The sequence below is a fragment of the Phocoena sinus genome, chromosome X (genome assembly GCF_008692025.1).
Source record: "Phocoena sinus isolate mPhoSin1 chromosome X, mPhoSin1.pri, whole genome shotgun sequence".
Lineage (NCBI taxonomy): Eukaryota > Metazoa > Chordata > Mammalia > Artiodactyla > Phocoenidae > Phocoena > Phocoena sinus.
In genome coordinates this window covers 119,952,529-119,976,150 of record NC_045784.1, presented here as the reverse complement: position 1 = coordinate 119,976,150, position 23,622 = coordinate 119,952,529, and positions in this window count along the sequence as shown.

The following is a 23,622-nucleotide window of genomic DNA, read 5'->3' as shown; positions in this document are numbered from 1 at the left end:
AAAGGGATGTGATTTGTGCAAGGTTACAGAGCTAGTTTGTGGTAGAGCTGGAGACAAAACTCAAAATTCCTAATTCATAAGTCAGTGAAATACAGCTGTAAATCATTATCAATTCAACACATATATGTGGAGCACCTGATAGGGGTCAGACACAATAAGTCGCAAGCAGCAAAATGTGATGTGAGGGGCTGACTACGGCACACTGACACTGTCATTTTCCTGATGAAGGACCAGCGGCTGACTAGCTTTTCTGCGTAGCCAAGTCCTACTTGAAATCCTTTCCAACAGGGATAATAACAGCAAAAGCTTTTTATCAACTTCTCTTTTAACTCATTTAAAAATCTCTCTTCTCTATACAAGTGCTGACCAATAGAAATGCAACGTAAGCTAGAAGTGCACGTTAAAATTTTCCAATAGCCACACAAGAAAAACATTTAAAACATTGAAATTAATTTAATAGTATATTTATTTAAGCCAATATATCTAAACTATTATCATTTCAACTTATAAAAAATTTTAATAACATATTACATATTATCTTAAGTGTACAAAATCTAGTGTGTATCTTATACTTACAGCGCGTCTCCATTTGAACTACATGTCAAGTGTGCAATAGCCATGTGTGGCTAGTTCTAGCTGGTTACTACTGTATTGAACAACACAGCTGCATGTCATATACTAGAAAAATCAGCCCCTGAAGTATTTCAGAAAAGTAATTAAAATGCAACCCAAACATATTACATTTAATAATCCAATAAATTACAAAAAGTGGAAAACGCTTTTTCAGATGGAGTCCTATGAACTTCAATTAAATGTTCTACTTCCCTTGGTTATTCTATACCATGCCTGAGCACACTAGATCACTGGAAAGGTTAAACGAAAAGAAGCAAAAAGAACATTAAAATAAAATGTTATATTAAACCCAATAGGTTTTTAATGATTTCTGGCCTTCATTTATTCCAAGTCTTTATAATTGGGATTAAACATTATTTTCACAGTGGCAAGTCAGAACAGATAACAGGAATAGAGCAACTTTTCTGGTAAGACATTAGGAACTAAACTGTCCATTCCAAATTATGGTTTCCTTTTTCCCAATATCACTGTCAAGACTAGTTTTCATAAAAGGAAGATCACTTTACATGGAAGGAATTGCTAAGCAGGATAGAGGTTCCAAATCCATTACCCATTCATCACCTAGTTAATAGATGTTCATCCTCTATAACCTTGGAGAAATTCTGCCACAAAATTCAAATGAAACATGCAACTCATATTTCTGAGCCCAGTGCTGCAAAATACGACTTGATAATATTAAAGAAACTTTCAAATGAGAACTTTCTAGAAATTCCAGAATTTATGGTTACAGTAACTGTAAATCAATGAAATGCTACAACAAATTTTGGGTCCCAGGAAGACGTGGCCTAACGTTATAGTAGTTGGCCAGGAGAAAGTAGTTTCTGCAAAATCATTAAACACTATCCTCTTAGGGGTACGGTTTTTCTATTACTCTAAACAGTAAATGTCGTGGGGAAAATGAGATACAAACCTTGGGTGTTTCTCAATTTTTTTTTTCATGTATCTTGCTTCATGTATTGCCATTTGAAGAAATATCATTTTCCTGAAAAGTTGTATTATTTCATTTCTAGGTCTCTGGGGAAAAGAATCTTTACCTCTCATTTGCCTGCAATTTGAAAATGTGCTGCTCTAATTACTAAGGGAATAAACAATGAAAGTTTACATGCCATATAGTTTTAAATGACTAAAAGATTATGTGTTTAAAGGAAACGTCAGAAATTTTATTTTCAAAGGCGTTTCCTTTCAAATAGGGACAGCTCCATTTTTGCAAACCCGAGTGTCTGTAATTCTTTGGGGGCAGAAACCTGCCAACGATTTTGTTGCTCATTGTGTAAATTCTGCAATAGTCAGCACATTTAACTGGAAGCATTTGAAAACTGGAGGGTAGCCTAAAGAATGTGACCAGGATGTTTACATAAGGAGAATCAAATCATGTCATGTGAGGAATGGTCAAGGGAAATGGAGAAAGGCTGTGGAAGATGCCAACTTTAACATTCATCTCTGCGTCTCTCACCTCCCAATTCTAATCCAACTACCAATCTACCCTCCTTATCAGCATAGTGGCTGAGGCAGAAGACCTACGGAGCCCCAAGACTATAAAAACTAAGCCCCAGCTCTGCTGCAGTCCTCACAAAGAAAATTAGAGGATGACTTTGCTGTTCTCTGGCTCAAACTACAGCTTTGTGATTTGCTGCAGAGCTCAGGGATGAGGAGCTGCTGAGAAGAGTTTGGCGAGAGGAGATCCACAAGTCCTCTTAGAAGTTGGGCAGTGGTCTCCCTAGCTCACCCTTTGTTATGGAAAGATTTTAAAAAGTGATTTGAGTCTTCTATCCCCTAAAGGGATAATGCGGACATGTTTCCAGCTGCGGAGACCATAGAACAGAAATACTTCCTCCTGGTACCGCAACAGGCAACTGATGACCTGCTAGGTGGTATATCACCAACCTACACGGACAGAGACTATCATGCTACATGACACAGGCAGGACCAACAGTGTTTAATGTACCCCAATAGCTGCCTCTAAGCTCTGAGAGTAAATGGATCCATGAGCAAGTAAAGGAAAATAACTAATTTAAGATGACTCATTGGCAAGAAAACTACCAGACAGAGAAAAGGAACAGGAGATTACTAGTACCATGAAGCTACTGGAGGAGACAGATGACAACAACCTTAATAATAACAACACTTAAAGACATTCAATTATTGCATGAAAAGACTATGGAACAAGAAATATGTGTTTTGAAGTTAAAATTTCAGTTGATAAGATGAAAAAGATGATACTATTGAAACCAAAATTAAATGCCTGAAAGACCTAGTAGAAAAAATATCTCAAAACACAAGGCATAAATAAAAAGAGATGTAAATCTGAATAGAAGTCCTAAGAAACTTTGAGCACAGATCATAGAAATGAATAGGAGTTCAAGAAAAGGAAAATTCAACAGAAGTGATCATTAGCCAAATAATTGAAAAGATGTGAGTGCATCTATTGAAAAGACTCAGGAATTTCCAGAAAGGACTCGTTAAGGAACATACAACTAGGCGTATCTTGATTTTAAAATTATCCCCAACTACAAAATAAATAGAAAACAAGCATCTGGACAGAGGGAAGTATTTTTTTTTAAAATCAGACAAATATTAAGCTTGTCGTCTCTAATGCCAGCAACTAGAAATAGTATACTATTAGGGACAAAGTACTGAAACAAAAGAAGTGTGATTGCCAAATGTAGGCAAGGTATAAATCACCTGTCAGATAATATATCAACCACAACCCTTTCTGAGTAATATTTTCAAGAAAGGACTATGGGACTCTAGTCAAACATCAAATGAACCAAAAAAGAAGCCTTAAGAGAGGGAACAATGATAATGAAAGAAAGGAAACTGAGATAGTGATAAATATTTCAATATACATGAGTAAATATAAATGGAATATTCCAGAGTTACTGGGAATGTGTAGCATATACATACTGGGAATGTATATAAGGAAAAAAATCAAAAAGAAAACACATACTACAAGAGAAATCTAATCATAATCTGTATCTAAATGTATTATCTCAGAAAAGTTGGAAATGGAAGAAAAAATCCAAATTTCCCACTGGTGGGGAAGAAAACAGGAAGTACAGGCATTCTATTTTTTCCAGCTTTATTGAGATATTACTGGCATATACATATGTAAATTTAAGTCTACAATGTGATGATCTCATAGAGGTATAAGCTGCAAAATGATCAACACAATAAGATTAGGTAACACCTCCATCTCTTCACATAATTAACTTTCTTTATATGCTAATAACATTTAAAATGTACGCTCTTAGCCACTTTCAAGTATATAATATAGTATTGTTAACTATAATCACCATGTTATATATTAGATCCTCAGAATTTACTAATCTTATAACTGGAAGTTTGTATCCTTTGACCACACCTCCCCATTTCCCTCACTCCTCAGCCCTGGGTAACCACCACTCTACTCTCTGTTTCTATGAGTTTGACATTTGTAGAGTCCACATATAAATGAGATTATACAGCTCTTGTCTTTCTCTGTCTGACATATTTCATTTAGCATAATGCCTTCAGGGATCATCCATGTTGTCACAAATGGCAATATTTCCTTCTTTCTCATGGTGGAATAATATTCCATTGTTTATATATACCACAGCTTCTTTATCCATTCATCCATTGACACTTAGGTTGTTTCCATATCACGGCTATTGTGAATAAGGCTGCAATGAACATGGGAGTATAGCTATCTCATCGAGATCCTGTTTTCATTTCCTATGAATGTATACCCAGAAGTGGGATTGCTGGATCTTATGCTAGTTCTATTTTTAATTTTTTGAGAAACTTCCATACTATTTTCCATAGTGGCTGCACCGAGTTACAATACATTCCCACCAACAGTGCACAAAGGTTCCCTTTTCTCTGCATCTTTGCCAACATTAGTTGTCTCTTGTCTTTTTGATAAAAGCCATCTAACAGGTGCGAGGTGATATTTTGATTTGGTTTTGATCTCCATTTCCCTGATGATTAGTGATATTCATCTTTTCATGGACCTGTTGACCATTTGTATATTTTCTTTGGAAAACTGTCTATTCAAGTCCTTTGCTGATTTTTAAAAAAATTTTATTGGGGTATAGTTGTTTTACAGTGTTGTGTTAGTTTCTACTGTAGAGTGAAGTGAATCAGCCATATGTATACATATATCCCCTCTCTTTGGGGTTTTCTTCCCATTTAGGTCACCACAGAGAACTAAGTAGAGTTCCCTGTGCTATACAGCAGGTTCTCATTAGTTATACATTTTATACATATTAGTGTATATATGTCAATCCCAATATCCCAATTTATCCCACTCCCCTTTCCCCTCTTGGTGTCCATATGCTTGTTCTCTATGTCTGCATCTCTATTTCTGCCTTGCAAACAGGTTCATCTGTACCATTTTTCTAGATTCCACATATATGCGTTAATATACGATATTTGTTTTTCTCTTTCTGACTTTGATTGGATTGTTTTTTTCATTATTGAGTTTATCAATACCTTGTATACTTTTTATATTAACCCCTTATCAGATATATACCATTTGTAAATATTTTCTCCATTCCGTGGGTTGCCTTTTCATTTTGTTCACAGTTTCTTCTGTTGTGCAGAAGCTTTTTAGTTTGGTTTAGTCCCACTTGTTTGTTTTTTCTTTTGTTGTTTGTGCTTGGTATCATTTTTAAAACAATCATTGCAAAGGCCAATGTCAAGTAGCTTTTTCCCTATGTTTTCTTCTACATTTTACAGTTTAAGGTCCTATATGTAAGTCTTTAATCCATTTCAAGTTAATTTTTGTGAGTAGTGTAAGACAGGGGTCCGATTTCATTCTTCTGCATTGTGGTTGTCCAGTTTTCCCAGCACTATTTATTGAAGAAACTGTGCTTTCTGAATCACCAAATATTAATTGACTGTATATGTATGCATTTATTTCTGGGCTCTCAACTCTGTTCCATTGGTCTATATGTCTGTTTTTATGTTAATAAGATGCTGTTTTGATTACTATAGCTTTGTAGTATAGTTTAAAATCAGGAAGCATGATTCCACCTTGGTTCTCCTTTCTCAAGATTGCTTTGCTTTAGCTATTTGTGGTCATTTGTGGTTCCATACAACTTTCAGCATTTTTATTCTGTTTTTGTGAAAATTGCCAATGTAATTTTTTTTTTTTTTTTTTTTTTTTGTGGTACGCGGGCCTCTCACTGTTGTGGCCTCTCCCGTTGTGGAGCACAGGCTCCGGACGCGCAGGCTCAGCGGCCATGGCTCACGGGCACAGCCGCTCCGCGGCATGTGGGATCCTCCCGGACCGGGGCACGAACCCGCGTCCCCTGCACCGGCAGGCGGACTCTCAACCACTGCGCCACCAGGGAAGCCCGCCAATGTAATTTTGATAGGGAATGCATAGAATCTGTAGATCGCTTTGCGTAGAATAAACATTATAACAATACTAATTCTTCCAATCCATGAGCAAGCGATATTTTTCCATTTATTTGCATCTTCCTCAATTTCTTTCATCAACATCTTAAAGTTTTAAATATACAGGTCACTCGTTAAATTTACATTATATATACTGGTCCTCAATTAAATTTATTCCTAAGTAGTTTTGATGCTATTGTAAATGGGATCATTTTATTAATTTCTCTTTTCAATAGTTTGCTGTTATTGATAGAAATGCAACTGATTATTGTATATTGACTTTGAACCCTGCAAGTTCACTGAATTCATTTATTCGGACAGTTTTTTGGTGGAGTCTTTAGAGTTTTCTATATATAAGATCATGTTATCTGCAAACAATGAAAATTAAACTTCCTCCTTTCTGATTTGGATGTCTTTTATTTCTTTTTCTTGCCTAACTACTATGACTAGGACTTACTGTACTACATTATATTGAAGTGGTAAAAGTGAGCATCTCTGTCAATTTTCTCATCTTAAAGGAAAAACTTTCAGCTTTTCACTGTTGAGTATGATGTAAGCTTTGGGCTGGTCATACATGTCCTTTATTGTGCTGAGGTACAGTCCTTCTACAACTAATTTGTTGAGGGTTTTTTTTTTATCATGAAAGAACGTTGGATTTTGTCAAATGCTTTATTTCCATCTATTGAGATAATCATATGATTTTTATCCCTCACTCTGTTTATGTGATGTATCACATTTATTGATTTGCATACATTGAACAATCATTGTGCCCCAGGGATAAATCCAGCTTGATTATGGTTTATAATCTTTTCAGCGTACAGTTGAATTCTGGTTGCTAGTATTTTGTTGAGGATTTTTGCATCTATGTTCATTGGTGATATAGGCCTATAACTTTCTCTTCTTGTAGTGTCCTTTTCTGGCTTTGGTATGATTTCAATCTTTTAAAATTTGCTAAGAATTCTTTTGTGACCTATCACAGAGGAGGTTCCATGTGCTCTTGAGAAGAATACACATTCTGCTGCTGTTTGAATGTTCTATATATGTCTGTTAGTTCCATTTGGTCTAAAGTATGGTTCAAGTTCAGTGTTTCCCTGTTGATTTTCTGTCTGGATGCTCTATCCATTGTTGAAAGCAGGGTATTAAAGTCCCCCACTATCACTGTATTGTTGTCTGTTGGTATTTCCTTCAGATATGTTGTTATTTGCTTAATATATTTAGGTGCTTTTATGTTGCGTGCATATATATTTGCAATTTTTATATGCTCTTGATAAACTGACCACTTTATCTCTATATAATGACCTTCTTTTTCTCTTGTTACAGTTTTTGACTTAAAGTCTACTTTGTCTTATGGTAGTATAGCTACCCCATGCTCTCTTTTGTATCTACTTGCAGAGAATAAATTTTTCCATCCTTCTATTTTGAGACTATGTGTTTCATTAAGGCTGAAGTGATTCTCTTATAGGCAACTTATAGTTGGGTCTTGTTTTTTTGTTGTTTGTTTTTTTATGCATACATCCACTTCATGCTGTTTGATTGGAGAATTTAATCCATTTATATATAAAATCATAATTGATAAATAAGGACTTATAAACGACATTTTATTGTTTTCTACTCATTTTGTAGTTCATTCTTCCTTTCTTCCTTTCTTTGTGAAATATTGATTTCTTTTTTTTGTAGCGGTATGCTTTGTTTCCCTTCTCTTTATCTTTTGTGTATCTACTGTAGGTTTTTGTTTTGTGGTTACCATGAGGCTAAAGACAAAAATTTGTAGATATAATAGTCTATTTTAAACTGATAAAAACATAGCTTCAAATACACACAAAAACTCCACCCTTACCCTACCCCAGCATTTTACGCTTTTAATGTCACAATTTACATCTGTTTATATTGTGTATCTGTGACAAATTATCATAGCTATTGTTACGTTTAATACTTTTGTGCCTTAATCTTTATACTACAGTTAAGTGGTTAATATACTACCATATTACAGTTTTAGAGTATTATGGATTTGACTATATATTTATCTTTACTGATCTGTCTTATACTTTCATATGTTTTAATGTTAGTAATTAGCATCATTTCATTTCAGCTTGAAGAAATCAAGGATTTCTTGTAAGGCAGGTCTATTGGTGATAAACTCTCTCAGCTTTGTGTGGAAAAGCCTATCTCTCTTTCATTCCCGAAGGAGAGCTTGCTTTGGTTTCAGTGTTTTTCTTTCAGCATTTTGAATGTATCATCCCACTCTCTTGGTCTGTAATATTTCTGCTGAGAAATCTGCTGATAGCCTTATGGGGCACTGCATTGTATGCTTGATTTTTTTTTTTTTTTTTTGCTTTTAAGATTCCCTCTTTGTCTTTGATTTTAGACAGGTTTATTATGTGTCTTGGAGAAGGTATTATTGTGTTGAATCTTTTTGGGAACCTCTGAGATTTATAAACTTGGATTTCCAAATCTCTTCCCATATTTGGGAAGTTTTCAGCCATTACTTCTTTAAGTAAGTTTTCTGCCCCTTTCTCCCTCACTTCTTCTTCTGGGAATCCAATAATGCTTAGATTGATTCACTTGCTGGCATACCATAATTCATGTAGGATTTCTTCACTCTCTTTAATTCTTTTTTTATTTGCTCTTCTCTGAATGCAGAATTTCAAATGACCTGTCTTCAACTTCAGAGATTTTTTTCTTCTGCTTGATCAAGTCTGCTGATGATGCCCTCTGTTGCAGAATTTCAAATGACCTGTCTTCAACTTCAGAGATTTTTTTCTTCTGCTTGATCAAGTCTGCTGATGATGCTCTCTGTTGCATTTTTCATTTCATTCATTGTATCCTCCAGCTCAATAATTTCTGTTTTGCTTCTTCTAAAATTATTTCTACTTCTCTGCTAAACTTCTTGTTTTGGTCATGTATCGTATTCTTGATTTTTGTTGGATCATCTTTATGTGTTTTCTTGTAGCTCACTGAGCTTCGCTAAAACAACTACTTTGAATTCTTTATTGGCAAATCACAGATCTCCATTTTTCTGTGGTTGATTACTAGAAAATTATTGCTTCTTTGGTGTTGTCATGTCTACTTGATTTCTCATCAAGTAAATGGAGATGTATTGCATCTTGATGTATTGCACTACTGTCTTCACATTTGAAGAAGCGGTCACCTCCTCCAATCTCTACTGACTGCTTTGCAGAGAGAAATAGCTTCTTTTAGTCCTTCTAGAGATTCTGAGGCTTTGTTAGACCTTCTTTATGGATACACCAGTTCCACACTTCTTGTTCCCTCTTATTGGGGCTCAGGGAAGGAAATTCCTAAAATTGTATGCCTTCTCTCAATCTTGTAAAGTCAGGCTGAGTGCTGACAGCCTCCTATTTGCTTTTCCTAGGGTGATGCTAATGTTCAAGTTTGTGTGCTTTCTTTAAATCCTGCAGAGTCAGGCCAGCTTTCTGTGTAAGCTCACTAGACATATGCAAAAGCTTGCACTCAAAGTCTTCAAGGGCATTCATGGGAGCCAGCCATGGTGTGGGGGTGTCTGTGAGTGAGATGTGCAGAGCATTGGGGGCTCCTGTGTGCCCACTGGTGGGATCTACAAGTGAGTCATCCTTTGTGACTTGTGGGCAGGCTTTCTGATAAATTCAGCAAAGCTCTTAGTAGGATCCACAACCCTATGATGCTTGGAGAGCATCTCCCTCTTGAAGAGCCCTGGTTACTGTTCTCCCAGCCCTTCCACACCCTCCAGTTGTGCAGCACATCTCTTTATTCTGGATAGAGTGAAAAAGAAATGAGCCTCTTTAGTAGCATCATGCACAGCAGGGGAAGCTGTTTACTCACTCATAAGCTCTCACTCTCCCTTGTGGCAGAAATTGCAGGTTGAGAAGTTCTCTCTTGGAATTAAAGATGGTAGAAATTCCTATTCTGCCATTATGCTGATGTTACTCAAGGACTTGGAAGTTTAAAGTTAAGTCTTGGTAATGGTGCTTCTTGAGTAGAAAAATATTGTCTTTTAAGGTTATAAATGACCCTCTGGTTGATATCAGAATAAAAGCCTATGAGCTCCTTTGCTCAGGACTCCATGTATCTAATAGATTATTGCATTTGTCATCACTTTGGGGTTGTCCTCCAAAAGAACTGAAAGGAGACATTCAGAAGCTGCCCTATTTCAGATATCTCCTATGCCTATCCTATCCTTCTATCATTTTTATCTTAATAAAACTTATGAGAAGAAACAATAGATGTCCATAAACTTCATTTTGGCCATTCCTCAAACCTGCTCTGGTCTTCTTTAACCAGAGCCTAAGGTATCATTACATGGAAAATGCTGGAGCTGCTAAGAATGTAGTGACAGTAATCTTAAAATCTTATAGCAAACTTCTATGATATATTATATCCAAAAAGCAATCACTAAACAGCATCATAGAATGAGATCTTATTAAATTATGGCTATATATTTAGACAGATATATAGGAAAAATAAGTAGAAAAATATATGCCAGCTTGTTCACAGGTCTCATCTCCAGAAGTGAAATTATGTTTATTTCCCCTCTTTGTAGTTGTATACATTTGCTACACTTAGAACAATTAATATTTATTACTTTGATAATCAGAAAACAATGCTGTTTCACAAATACAATTAAATAATAAACAATGAGTGCTTAAAGTTAATTTATTTCCTATAGTAATTCTTAATTAGCCCACTTTTTTTAGCAATATGCTCGAAAAATCTCACTGGACCTGATGAGAATAATAAAATCCTGTGGGGGAGGAGAAGAACTGATTCATTTCTATTTTTAATAATGGTATCATGGATAATTTCTAATTTCTGATTATGAAACTAACATGAGTTGAATTTATCTAGGTATACCATTCATGTATGAGTTTCAATACATAAAATTAAAGTTCTCATTTTAAACACATGAATAATTCAGATTACAATAATTCAGGACAGTTCATTTAAATCCTTAAGATTATGCCTCTTAATTTAAATGAAGAAAATATATTATTTCCATTAAAATATTGTCTACTTGGAAAATGCAGCATAGTTCCTACAATGGGAAAAATAATAGACTGATGACCTGGATCTGCTAAATATCTCACTGTGAATTGGACAAGTCAGATTTATCTCTATATCCTACATGTGAATATGACCAGAAGTTTATATAGATAATACACGTTTCTACAGAACAGCCTTCTAAAATACATCACCATTTCAAAGTTTATTCCCTGAGCAGGACATATTTTCCTTATGTATGCAATGAGGAAGTTGGAAAAAATGACCTATGACTACTCTTTAACAGGGCAACTATCACCCTACACACCACACACCAGCTCCATGAAGGAAACCGCATGAACATAAAGTTACCCTTGTCTTATACAGGTTTCAAAATACTTAAGAACATACTTATCCCCGTGAAGGAATGCCCTTCACCAACCTGATCCAATGACCATATTGAAATGTCCCTGCAATTTTAAAGCAGATTGGTCTTACCCACTGGAATAGCTCCTGCTCCACAGAGACTGCAATTCCCTTTAAATAATTCCTGTAAAGAATCTCCTGCCATTTGTAATCACACCAACACTTGAAAGGGTTCCTCAGGCACCATATCCTTAAGGGGCCTTCTATACATCTAGATGTACTAATTCACATCATCCTCTTATATTTTAGTTTTATAGGAAAATGTATACAGAAGCCTCATTTGCAAGTAAAGGATTACATTCTGTTGTTTATGAGAAGTGTCTAAAGGCTGTTCCATTTACCACTTTACACAATGTTATCAAAATATGCTATGTTCAGTGTTGATTTCTGCAAAGCAAAACTAACTGAAATCCACAAAAATACAGTTCAAGTAACTTAAATTGCATTAAAATTCCTTTTTACATCTAGGTGAACAGCATCATCATTAATTCTATAATTGTGACACTAATAAAATGAACTTTTTCCCATTTAAATTGTTCCCCAGAACAAGAGGCTAATACTTCTGAGTATATTTTATTAATTATTTCAAAAATTAAATTAGAATGTCTAACATTGCATCTCACAGTCATATTATCATTTAGTGAATCCATTATGATTAATATCACCACTATGACTATCAGGGGAACTAATAAGTGACTATTTCTTTAGCATTTTACCAATGAAATCTAAAATGTACAGTCTTATCCCTTTTGCATGTGAGTTTTCTCTTTAGCTCATTCCAATAAATGAAGTCTTTCATCTACCATTGTTTGACACACAGTCTAATTTGGGTAATATATTTCTATTTCTTTATCACACAACTCTTACTACCTCATTATGTCTTAAACTATATCATCAAATGTAATCAACTTATTAAGAGAGTTAAATGTTATTATAATGGTAAATAGTTATTGTACTATTGGATGCTTTTCTAATGGTTAAGTAAAACATTTCTTGATTGCTAAACATTAATTAGAGTAGGCATATAAATTCTCTTAGCCTAATAATTTCAAAGTTCCTATAATGATGCGCCCCTTCTTGCTTAAGTCTGAGGAGCACAACAGTGATGATAGCTTTGAGGGTAGGGATACCAGTTCTAAGGTGTCAGGGCTTTTGGAACCCTTCCTCAGCTTCCCACAGAAACTGCTGTCATTTGGGGCCTGGAGCCTGGGCCATGACCTCAGTTTAAGTGTGTATTGAATGCTGCTTCACTGAGAAGAAAGCCTGCACAAGGCTGAGGTTCCTCCCCCATAGACGTCCTACCCATCTATCAAGGACTTGGATGTATAATACTACTGCAGGTGACTGAATGATTAGAACTGGTAATTTAATCTATGACATTTGCTACATATCAAGTGCTACGTATCACTGAAGATACAGCAGTGCTCAGAACAAACAAACTCACTCTACTTCTGGATTTTAAATTGCAGTGATGGGGGGGGTGGGCATAAAAACGATGAGCACAATCACAAGTGAATTTATAAAATGTTATACAATGCTAAGAATGTAAATGGTAGGATCTCAGTGGTGGCTAGATGGGTGTTCATTCTAAATTCCTTTCAGTTATGCTATATGCTTGAAAATGATCACAGTGAAATGTTAGAAAAAGTACAGCCAGTTAAGGAGTTTACAGAGTGGTATGTATCCGTGATATTTTGGATAGGGCAGTCAGTGAAGCATTTATGAGGAGCTTACATTTGAGTAGAGACCTGCCTCATATAATGGATGAGTCCAAATAGAAATCTGGGAGAAAAGCTTTCCAGAAGGATGGAACAGCACATTGACAGGGCCTTAAGATCAGAAATGACTTGCTGTGTTCTAGGAGCAGCAAGAAAGCCAACAGGACTTAGAAGAGTAGTAGTGGATGACCTCAGTGTTAGGTAGCAACCTGATCACACAGGGCCTTGTGGCCATGGCTAAAGACTTTGCACTTTATTTAAAGTATCATGGGTAGTATTACAATATTTTCATATAAACAGATAGTGAGCATGTGTGAACATTTTATTAACTTCATTAATAAGGGAAAAAATTAGAAAGAAGAGCTGGTTCAAAGATTGATGAATAAGGATTTATACAGACAGAAAAGAAATGCATAAGTAAGCCTGCTAAGTTAGTATATGGTTATGTATCTTTCTACAGGAAAGTAAAATCATAAGTTTTGGGTTAACTTTTCCAGTGGGCTTTCCAGTAAACTTATCATTTTCTACAGGTTAACCTTGAACCTTTCAGAGCTCTAAATTGATTTCGTCATTAATAGCTGCTGATGATTATTAACCAAATAAACTCTGACAATAAGGATACACTCAGATGAAAATGTGTGTCAAATGAGAATGAAGCAAGCCTCTTAGAACATGCTTTAGCATGATATTGACATATCAAACAATTAACATTTTGTGATTTTCCAAGTTTGGAATAAAACTTTCATTCACAAAAGGCACTGGAGGAAGTGGTATGTTGATATTACATGACTTCCATTTAAAAGGATTTCCCTTTATGTTGTGTGGAGAAGAGACTGCAAAATGCAACGATCAAAGTAGGATGACCACTTAGAAGCAAGCCCATTACATCTTCTGATGAGAGTCAATGGGGACTTGGACTAAGACAGGGTCAGTGCAGATGGAAAAAAATACAGGAATTCATAATATAATCTTGTTGTTGAGTTTTCAGGAATTGCTGATATGAGCTTTTATCAACATATGCCCTTTTAAGACTATGACCATTATTAGTGGCTTCCAAGGTTTATAAATGTGGGGAAGGAGGCCAGCTCTGAAGTACCTCCCTTCCCTGATTTGTTCAGAATCTTTACTGGTAATTTATCTTCTTCTTTATGTGATATCAAAATCAGCACCCAATTTTATCTATTACATAGTTGAAGTTCTCAGAGGTAATGAAAAGTAATGTCTTTTCCCACCCAATAATGTTGAGAAACAGGCCTTAATCATATCACTCCAACAATTCTCTCTTCAACAGCATCACATTTCCTTCTCTTCTGGATCAATATCATCAGATACAAATATACGATTTAAAACATCTTCACTAAAAACTTTTCTTGGCTCCTCTTCCTTGTTCAGCTTCATGCCCATTTCTAGGAGGACAGCAAAACTCCTAGAAAAATTTGTCTGTACTCTCTTTCTATTTCTTCTTAAACCAAAATAAAGCTTATACTCCTACCACTCCAATAAAACTGTTCTTGTCAAGGTCACAGATAAATAAATTGAATTAAATTGAATCGAAACCACTATTTATTTTCGAGGCCTCATCTCATGTAGTTTCTTCTTCATGTAGTTTCCAGAATGTCACACACTTAGATTTCTTCCTATGTCTCTGACCACTCCTTTTTGGTCTCCTTTTCAGTTCTTCTTTATGTCCCAGACTTCTAAAAGGTAGAGTGTGTTCCAGTGCCCTTGAAGAATTTACCTACACTCATATCTTTGCCGTTCTTCTTGTCTCTTGGCTTAAGTGTCATCTATATGCTGACTGCAAGATTTACGTCTCAAACCTAGATTCCTCCCCTGAACTTGATTTTTTTTAATTTATTTATTTTATTTTTGGCTGCATTGGGTCTTCGTTGCCACGTGCAGGCTTTCTCTAGTTGCGGTGAGCAGGGACTACTCTTTGTTGCGGTGGCTTCTCATTGCAGAGCACGGGCTCTAGGAGCACGGCCTTCAGTAGCTGTAGCACACGGGCTCAGTAGTTGTGGCTCATGGGCTCTAGAGTACAGGCTCGGTAGTTGTGGTGCACAGGCTTAGTTGCTCTGCGGCATGTGGGATCTTCCCAGACCAGGGCTCGAACCCATGTCCCCTGCATTGGCAGGCAGATTCTTAACCACTGCACCCCCAGGGAAGTCCTGAACTTTAGACTTATATACCCAAAACTTAGTTGACAGCACAACTGGAATGTCTAATAGTGAGAATAAATAATAGTAATGATAGTAATAACAATAATAAAAACTAATGCTTATATGGTGTTTATTATTTTCTAGACCTCATTTTAAGCACTTTTTCATATATTAACTTACTTAATCTTTAAAACAACCCTATGAAGTATGTGGTAATATCATCCCCATTCTAAGAAGAGAAAATAGGGACACAGACATATCAAGCAATTTTTTCTAGATAACATGGTTGCTGAATGGTGGAAAGAGAATTTAAATTCAGATAGTTTGGCTCCAGAATTTGTGCTCTTAACCATATACCATCACTGCCAGTAATTAATAGACATCTCAAACTTATCATGTACCAAACTGAGTTCCTGTTCCCCATCACCTCCATCACCAAATTTGTTCTTCCAGAGTTTTCTCCATGTCAGGAAATGGTAACTCCAGTTGCTGAGGGCAAAAATATTGGAGTCACCCTTAATTCCCCAACATATCATGCAACCCACAACTGGTACATCAGTAAATCCTATTGTATCTAACTTCAAAATATATCCAGAATCTGACACCTTCTCCACAATCTCCACTGCTACTATGTTAATCCGAAACATCATTATCTTTCACCTGGAACACTATAATAGTGTCCTCATTGGGCCCCTTGCTTCCATATTTGCCTCCCCTGCTTCAAACTCTGCAGTGGACTCCCATCTCACAGTAAAAGCTAGAGTTCTTATAATGGTCTATAAGGTTCTCCATGAGCTTCCCCTATGTCTTTTTTTTTTTTTTTGCGGTACGCGGGCCTCTCACTGTTGTGGCCTCTCCCGTTGTGGAGCACAGGCTCCGGACGCACAGGCTCAGTGGCCATGGCTCACGGGCCCAGCCGCTCCGCAGCATGTGGGATCTTCCCGGACCGGGGAACGAACACGCGTCCCCTGCGTCAGCAGGTGGACTCTCAACCACTGTGCCACCAGGGAAGCCCCTCCCCTATGTCTTTTGACTCCACCTCATACTACTCCTGTTCACTCATTCTGATCCACCCATACTGGCCTCCTAGCTCTTCCTAGAAAACATCAGGCTTCCTCCTGCTTCAGGACCGCTATAATTGCTGTTCCATCTGCCTAGGATGCTCTTCTTCAGATATCTGCATGCTTCACTCCTTCACTTCCTTTAGACCTCTACTCAAATGTCACTTTCTTAGTGAGGTTTCCTTGGCCACCATATCTAACTTAAACCATACCCACCTACTACACAATCCTTCCTACATGCCTATATCCTCTTATTAGAATGTAGCTTCTATGAGATTAGAAATTTCTGTTTATTTTCTTTGCTGCTATAAGCTCAATGTCTAGAATAGTACTTGTACATTGTTGGCACTCAATAAATATTTATTGAAAAAATAAATGAATTAAGCCCAATAACTAATTTTAACAGTGGGATACCAGCACAAAAACAGATAAGGTAGGTTTTCCCTTGGTTAAGTGGTAACTGGTACATCTAAGAGATCTCCTTTCCCCAGATTCTTCTGATTTCAGCCTCATAAATTGCATTGCTATACACACTCACTAACCTGGGACTAAATTCATGAGACAGATTGACGTCTCCTACAGGCTAGATTTGACCTACATAGAGCTAACTGGAATATCAAGCATAGACATTCAAAAGTTTTGCAAAACTTTGTTAATAGTGACTTTCCCAGGCAATATTCCTGTAGATCCTAAACTGGAATATCAGAGGCCTCAAATACTTGTCAGTGAGCTGCTTGTACTCTGCTGTCATCTTTTTAAACTCACAGTTGACCAGTAGATAAGGCACACTAAGGAAGAAGTTTCTTTCTTCCACAGTCTCTAAACATGTGAATTGTAAAGAGATTAACTGGAGGGAAAAACCCTCATTAAACCTTAATCATTAACATTGAGTACTGATTTAAAAAAAAAGGAACTAAAAAATCCATCCTTTCGATCTCTTAATTCTAAGAAGAGATTTCCAGCTGAAACCCTTTCTGGCACTTGAGCTGAATGTTTAGGGGAATTTTAATTGAACTCCTTCAAAGACAGAGCTTCTATGTAAAGTATGAATAGTCTTTGCACACATCTTCATAAGTCTCTTGCTTAATAGTACTTATCTTAATGGAGGCATTCAAATATTACATTCACCTCCAACATCAGTGAAATTCAGTTAAACTTTTAAAATAAATATATGTCATAGAGCACCTAGTTTAGGTAGCAGCTGGCATGAAAGAAAATCTGTTGCAGTTTTAAGACGAGTGCCTCTAAGCATTTTATAGAAATCTCTTTATTAAGGCACTCCATTGCCCTACTATTTGAGCTGGCATTTTGGTCTTACCTTCAGGATGCAGAACTGACCCAAAAACCATTTCATGATTATCAGACAGTGGCTTCTGTAAAACAGTAAATGAGGTATTTTTTTCTCTGCTCCAGAGTTATTAGCCTTATATGGCTCAAGTACAGCAGTAACTGCGGATTCAGCTAGTAAAGTATGAAGGGAAATGAAGCCTGTGGTCTCTGGGAGATTCTGATTCTTCCGTTACCTGCCATTAGCAAAAGTAAGTTTTATTAAGCCTAGATTTGTTTAGTCAATTGGAGACTAATGGTGGGCTATAGCGTTGCTTCTAAGCAGTGCTTAGACTGGTTATTGATTTCAAAGTAAGTGGTGAGAACCAAGAGAAAATTGTACTCCATTAACTTTTATCTCTCTCTCTACATGACCTTGGGCAGACTGGACATATTTTTAAGGCATATATAGATTTTCAATATTCTAACACAAGAGGTCCTAACCCAAACACAAAAGAACAAAATGAGGCCCAGAGATCTTAACTGACATACCCAGTTAGTAGATACACAGCTGTGATAGAACCTAGATCTCTAGACTCCAGCCTAGTCTTCTTTCTAGTAGTCAATTTACTAAAAATGTATTGAACACCAGTGATGTACCAGGCATTGTGTTAGACATGTAGAGGAATACAAAAATGACCATCATGTTTCCTGCCTTCTAGATGTGTCTAAAAGCAAAATGTGTCCCAATCATACAATCTTACTCAGAGATTACATTAAATATCCAGGTTGAATGTTATACAAAGAAGAGAGGCTGAGTTTCTATCAAAATGCTTCTAGGAGTTCAAATTCAAAGCTTCCTACCCCAGCTCCCACATAGAAATGAATGAGTTTTTATTTTTTAAAAAATGACATAACTGGATTTAAAATAAATAAATAAATCTGTGTACCACAAATGGAACAGAAATATAGAGTAGGTATATTAGCTTCCTAGGGCTGCCATAACAAAGTATGACTAACTGGCTGGCTTAAAACAATAGGTGTTCATTTCCTCACAGCTCTGGAGGTTAGAAGTCAAGATCAAGAGCTTGGCAGAGTGCTTCCTTCTAAAGGCCTCTCTTCTGGGCTTGTTAATAGCCATTATCTTCCTGTCTTCACATGGTCTTCCCTAGGTGCCTGTATCTTTCCTTTTCTGTTTACAAGAATGCCGGGCATAATGGATTAAGCCCCAACCATATTACCTCATTTTACCTTAATTACCTCTTTTAAAGGCAATATCTCCACATACAGTCATGTTCCGAGGTACTGGGGGTTAGGACTTCAACATATGAATTTACAGAAAACACAATTCAGACCCGTAACAATTGGTAAGTGGGGCTGACACCACAGAACAGGAAGTAGAGAGAGACTCATTTGACTTCCCTGAGGTAAAAAGAAACACCCTACAGATCAGAACTATCTCATTACATGAAGCTGGATCTGATTAGGTCTCTTGCTCCAAGAAAGGAGGATATAAAAAACTATACCTGGTACCCAACAAAGAGCACAGGTTCTGTTTGTACTGAAAGGAATAATTAAGTCTTAGACAATAACAAGGGACACAGGAGGTGGGGATTTAATCATTTGTTGAACATTCTAAGATCTTTGTCTTGCATTGTAGGAGGCTAGGGATACGGAATAACTTTGGAATTTGGTAGAAAAATTATATAAGTTAAAAATTTAAAGATAACTACCAGAAATATAGATGTATAGGCTATAGTTTCTAAAGCAGAACAAAAATAAAAGTAAAGAAAAAAAAGCTTTATCTTTCAACATAAATCAAGAAAGTTGGAAAAGTCAAATAAAATGTATGATAAGCAGAAAACAGAAAATAAAAAGATGTAAATAATTCCAAATATACAATATAATGATAATGAATTTTGATTAAATTCATCTATTTGATAAGAAAGATAATTATATTAGAATCTAAAAATCCAGCTATTTACTGCTTATGAGAAATGCACTTAAAAGCAAAACAGGAAACAAGAGAAAGATTGAAATAATTAGTGATACAAAAAGATATGCCAGGAAAATGCTAACCAAATCAGGCTGGTATACCAATGTTAATACCAGAATATATTGAATTTAAAGTATAAAACATTGATAAATATAAGTAAGTACATGTCAGCATGATAAAAATCATAATCCACCTAAATTGAACTTGTAGGAACTGGACAATGTAGGCTGAAAATATATGAAGCAAAATTTGATGAAAACACAAAAAGAAATCAATAGGGTCGATTTTTAAAATAATTTTCTCTTCAAAACTGAAAAATACAAAAATCAAATGACAAAAATTATTTGAACAATTCCATTATTATGCTTGATTGAATTTGTGTGTGTGTTTGTGTGTGTGTGTAGAAAGAGACAGAGAGGGGAAGAGAGAAAGGGGGAAGAAGGAGAGAGAATTTTTACCTGCACACAATGAACATTTACGAAAATTAACTATGTACTAGGTCAGGGGTCTGTAAACTTTTTCTGCAAAGAGCCGCCAGATATCTAGTAAATATTTAAGGCTTTGTGAGTTTTAAGGTCTCTTTCACAAGTGTTCAACTCTGCCATGGTAGTACAAACTCAGTCATAGATAACACCTAAATGAACAAACATGGCTGTGTGCCAAAAAAACTTTACTTAAAAAAAAAACAAGTAGCCGGATGAATTTACTCTACAGGTCTTAATTTGTCAACTTAACCCTTATTTCAGGTCATAAAGAAAATTTCAATAAATTTTTAATAATTGATGTTTTACAGACTTCATTGCTACAAAAAAATAACTAAAGTAGAAAACAGAAATTAAAAGACTATTTTAAAAGTTTGGAAAGTAGAAAACTTGCTCTCACCTCACTCATATATTAGAAAAAAACCATGATACTGGAATTTACAAAATATTTAGAATTGAATAACAGAATTCTACACATAAAAATATATGGATCTCTGCTTTCACTTATGATATGGAAGGATTCAAAGTTGTTTTGAAAAGATCAATAAACTTGATATATCCCTAATAAAATTAGAATCAGAAGAAGAGAAAATACAAATTTCCAATGTCAGGAAAGAAAGAGGGGAGGAGCACTACAGATCCTATTGACAGTAAAATGATATTAAAGGAATATAAATCCAACTTTATGCCAATAAATTTGAAAACAGATTAAATGAACAAATTACTTGGAAGACCCAACTTATAAAAACTTACATGAGAAGGAACTGAGACATACATAGATATAGATGTGGATATAGATATATAGACAGAGATATATAATCTCACATATGTTAAAAATTGAATTTGTAAATAAACAACATATGTGTAATTTTTAAAAACACCCCCTCTACACACACACACACACACACACGCACCCACAAACAGGCTCTGATGTCTTCACTGGTGAATTTTATCAAACATTTAAAAACAATAATACCAAATTTATACAAAGTGTTTCAAAAAAGAGGAAAGCAAAATATTTCTCAACTCATTTTATAAGATCAGCATATCCCTAATTTCAAAATCTATCAAGAATATTACTAGAGAACAAAACTATAGATCAATATCCCTCATGAACATAGGCACAAACACAGCCACAGGATACAAAGCAGTATCAGCAAAGGGAAAAGTCATATGGGGCAAAGTCCAGAGGAAACCAGGAACAACATTCTGAGAATCCTCTTCTACTAAAATCACACAGAATGTGCTTAATTCCCACAGCAAGTCTGAAATAAAATCTGTGAAATGTTGTCTACCAGGAAATTTCATTAGAGACTCAATTTCAAGGGTATTTACTGGGGGGTTGATCTTCTAGCCACCATTTGTCTAGCACATACATTCCAGACTCCAAAAAGGAAAGCAGATGTTCAGCAATAACCACATTGGTTGTACAAACAATTCAAGCGCAGTGAACCACCCTTACCAGTTGGAGTGGAGAGAGACCTCCCAAAATCCATGTTCCCAAACACCAGCCAAAGGCAAACCATGCAAGCAAGCCTTTACAGTGATAGCAGTCTCTGACTACAGTGTTAACTCTTTTTTGAACAATGACCAAGCGAGATATATCCAAGGAACAAGAAGGTGGTTTATTTGATTAAAAATCAACTAATGTTGATTACCAATGTAATTTACCATGTTAACAAAATAAATTTTAAAAAAGAATATATGATCATTTAGATAGATTCAGTAAAAGTATTTGACAAAATTCAATACTCAATAATGGAAAAAACTTTTAATAAGCTGGACATAGATGGAAACTTCCTCATCCCCAGAAAAAGCATGTATAAACACCTATGGATAACATCACACTTAACTGTGAAATATTGAACATTTTTCCAAAAGGCTTCCAAAAAAGAAATGGATTTACTGGAGGTCCTAGACGGTGAAATATAGCAAGAATATTAAATAAAGGGTCTACATTTGGGAATAGAAGAGGTAAAGCTCTATTAGCAGACAACATGGTGGTTTACATGGAAAATTCTGATTTATCTATAAAGCAACTAGTAAAATGAACAAGTGAATTAACAAAATTTACAGAACACAAAGTCAATATTAAAAATGCAGTTGTTAATCTACTAGCAACCAAAGTTACAAAATAAACTTTAAAATACCATTTCTAGTAGCTTTCAAAAGCAGAAAATACTAAAGAATAACTTGAATGAAAAATTTGCAGGCCCTCTACAAACACTGAGGGAGGTGACATCAGCAAGATGGTGGAATAGGAGATCGTCTACTCATATCCCCCCTCAGCAACAATAATTTGGCAGCCATCAGTGGACAAAAGTGCCTTTATGGGAGCTTTGGGATTCAGGTAGGAGATTGTGAAACCCTGGTGGAGTTCAAGGTCAAGGAGGGCCGTTTTGAGAAGGCAGACTCATTACCAGGTGGCAGGCTCATTGACTATGGTCCTAGAAACAGCTTTGTCCCACTATGGACTTGGCTACAGCCTCATCTGGCCTTGATCCTGCCACCAGTACCATCTGCCAAGGGACCTAGGAGGAATCATGTATGTCTTTGCCACAAGTAACAGGCCTCCTGAACTCATTTCAAAAGCAGATCCTGAAATGGCCCTGTAAGTTGGCACCAGCCTCTCTCAGCCATAGTTGGGAGCAGTTCCGTCAACCCAGCTACCTGGCAGGATACATGTTCCGCTATGCTCCAAAAGATAAATTCACCAAACTTAGTATGCCTGCAAATCCTGAAGTAGCCCTATGATTTGGCTCCAGGCCAGCTCTGGTGCAATCCAGGGGAAATCTCGTCTGCCCAGGAACCCAGCAGGATGCACAACAGCCCATGGCCCCAAAGAGAGTCCTAAAGACCTCAGTCTCCATTGAAAACTCTGAAGAAGCCCTGTATTGGCAGGAGGCATCACATTTACTGATTTTAAACTATATTGCAAAGCCACAGAAATCAAAACAATATGGCACTAGCATAAAAACAGACACATAGACCAAAGACACAGAATAGAAACCCCAGAAATAAACCCATACATATACAATCATATATAGTCAACTAATTGCCATTGACAAGGATACCAAGAATATACAATGGGGAAAGGATAGTTCTTCAATACGTGGTACTGGCTGTGAAGACTGAATATCCGTATGCATAAGAATGAAACTGAACCCTTGTCCTACACCATATACAAAAATCAACTTAAAATGGATTATGTAAGACCTGAAACCATAAAACTCCCAGGAAAAAAATAGGGAAAAACCTCTTTGGCATGGGTCTTGGCAACGATTTTTTAAATATGACATCAAAAGCACAGGCAACAAAAACAAAAATAAATAAGTGGGACTACATGAAACTAAAAAGTCTCTGTGCAGCAAAGGAAACAACCAGTAAAATAAAGGGCAACCTATGGAATGGGAGAAAATATTTGCAAACCATATATATGATAAGAAGTTAATATCCAGAAAATATCAGGAACTCATACAACTCAATAGCAAAAATAATACTATTACTACCACTAATAATAATAAACAATAT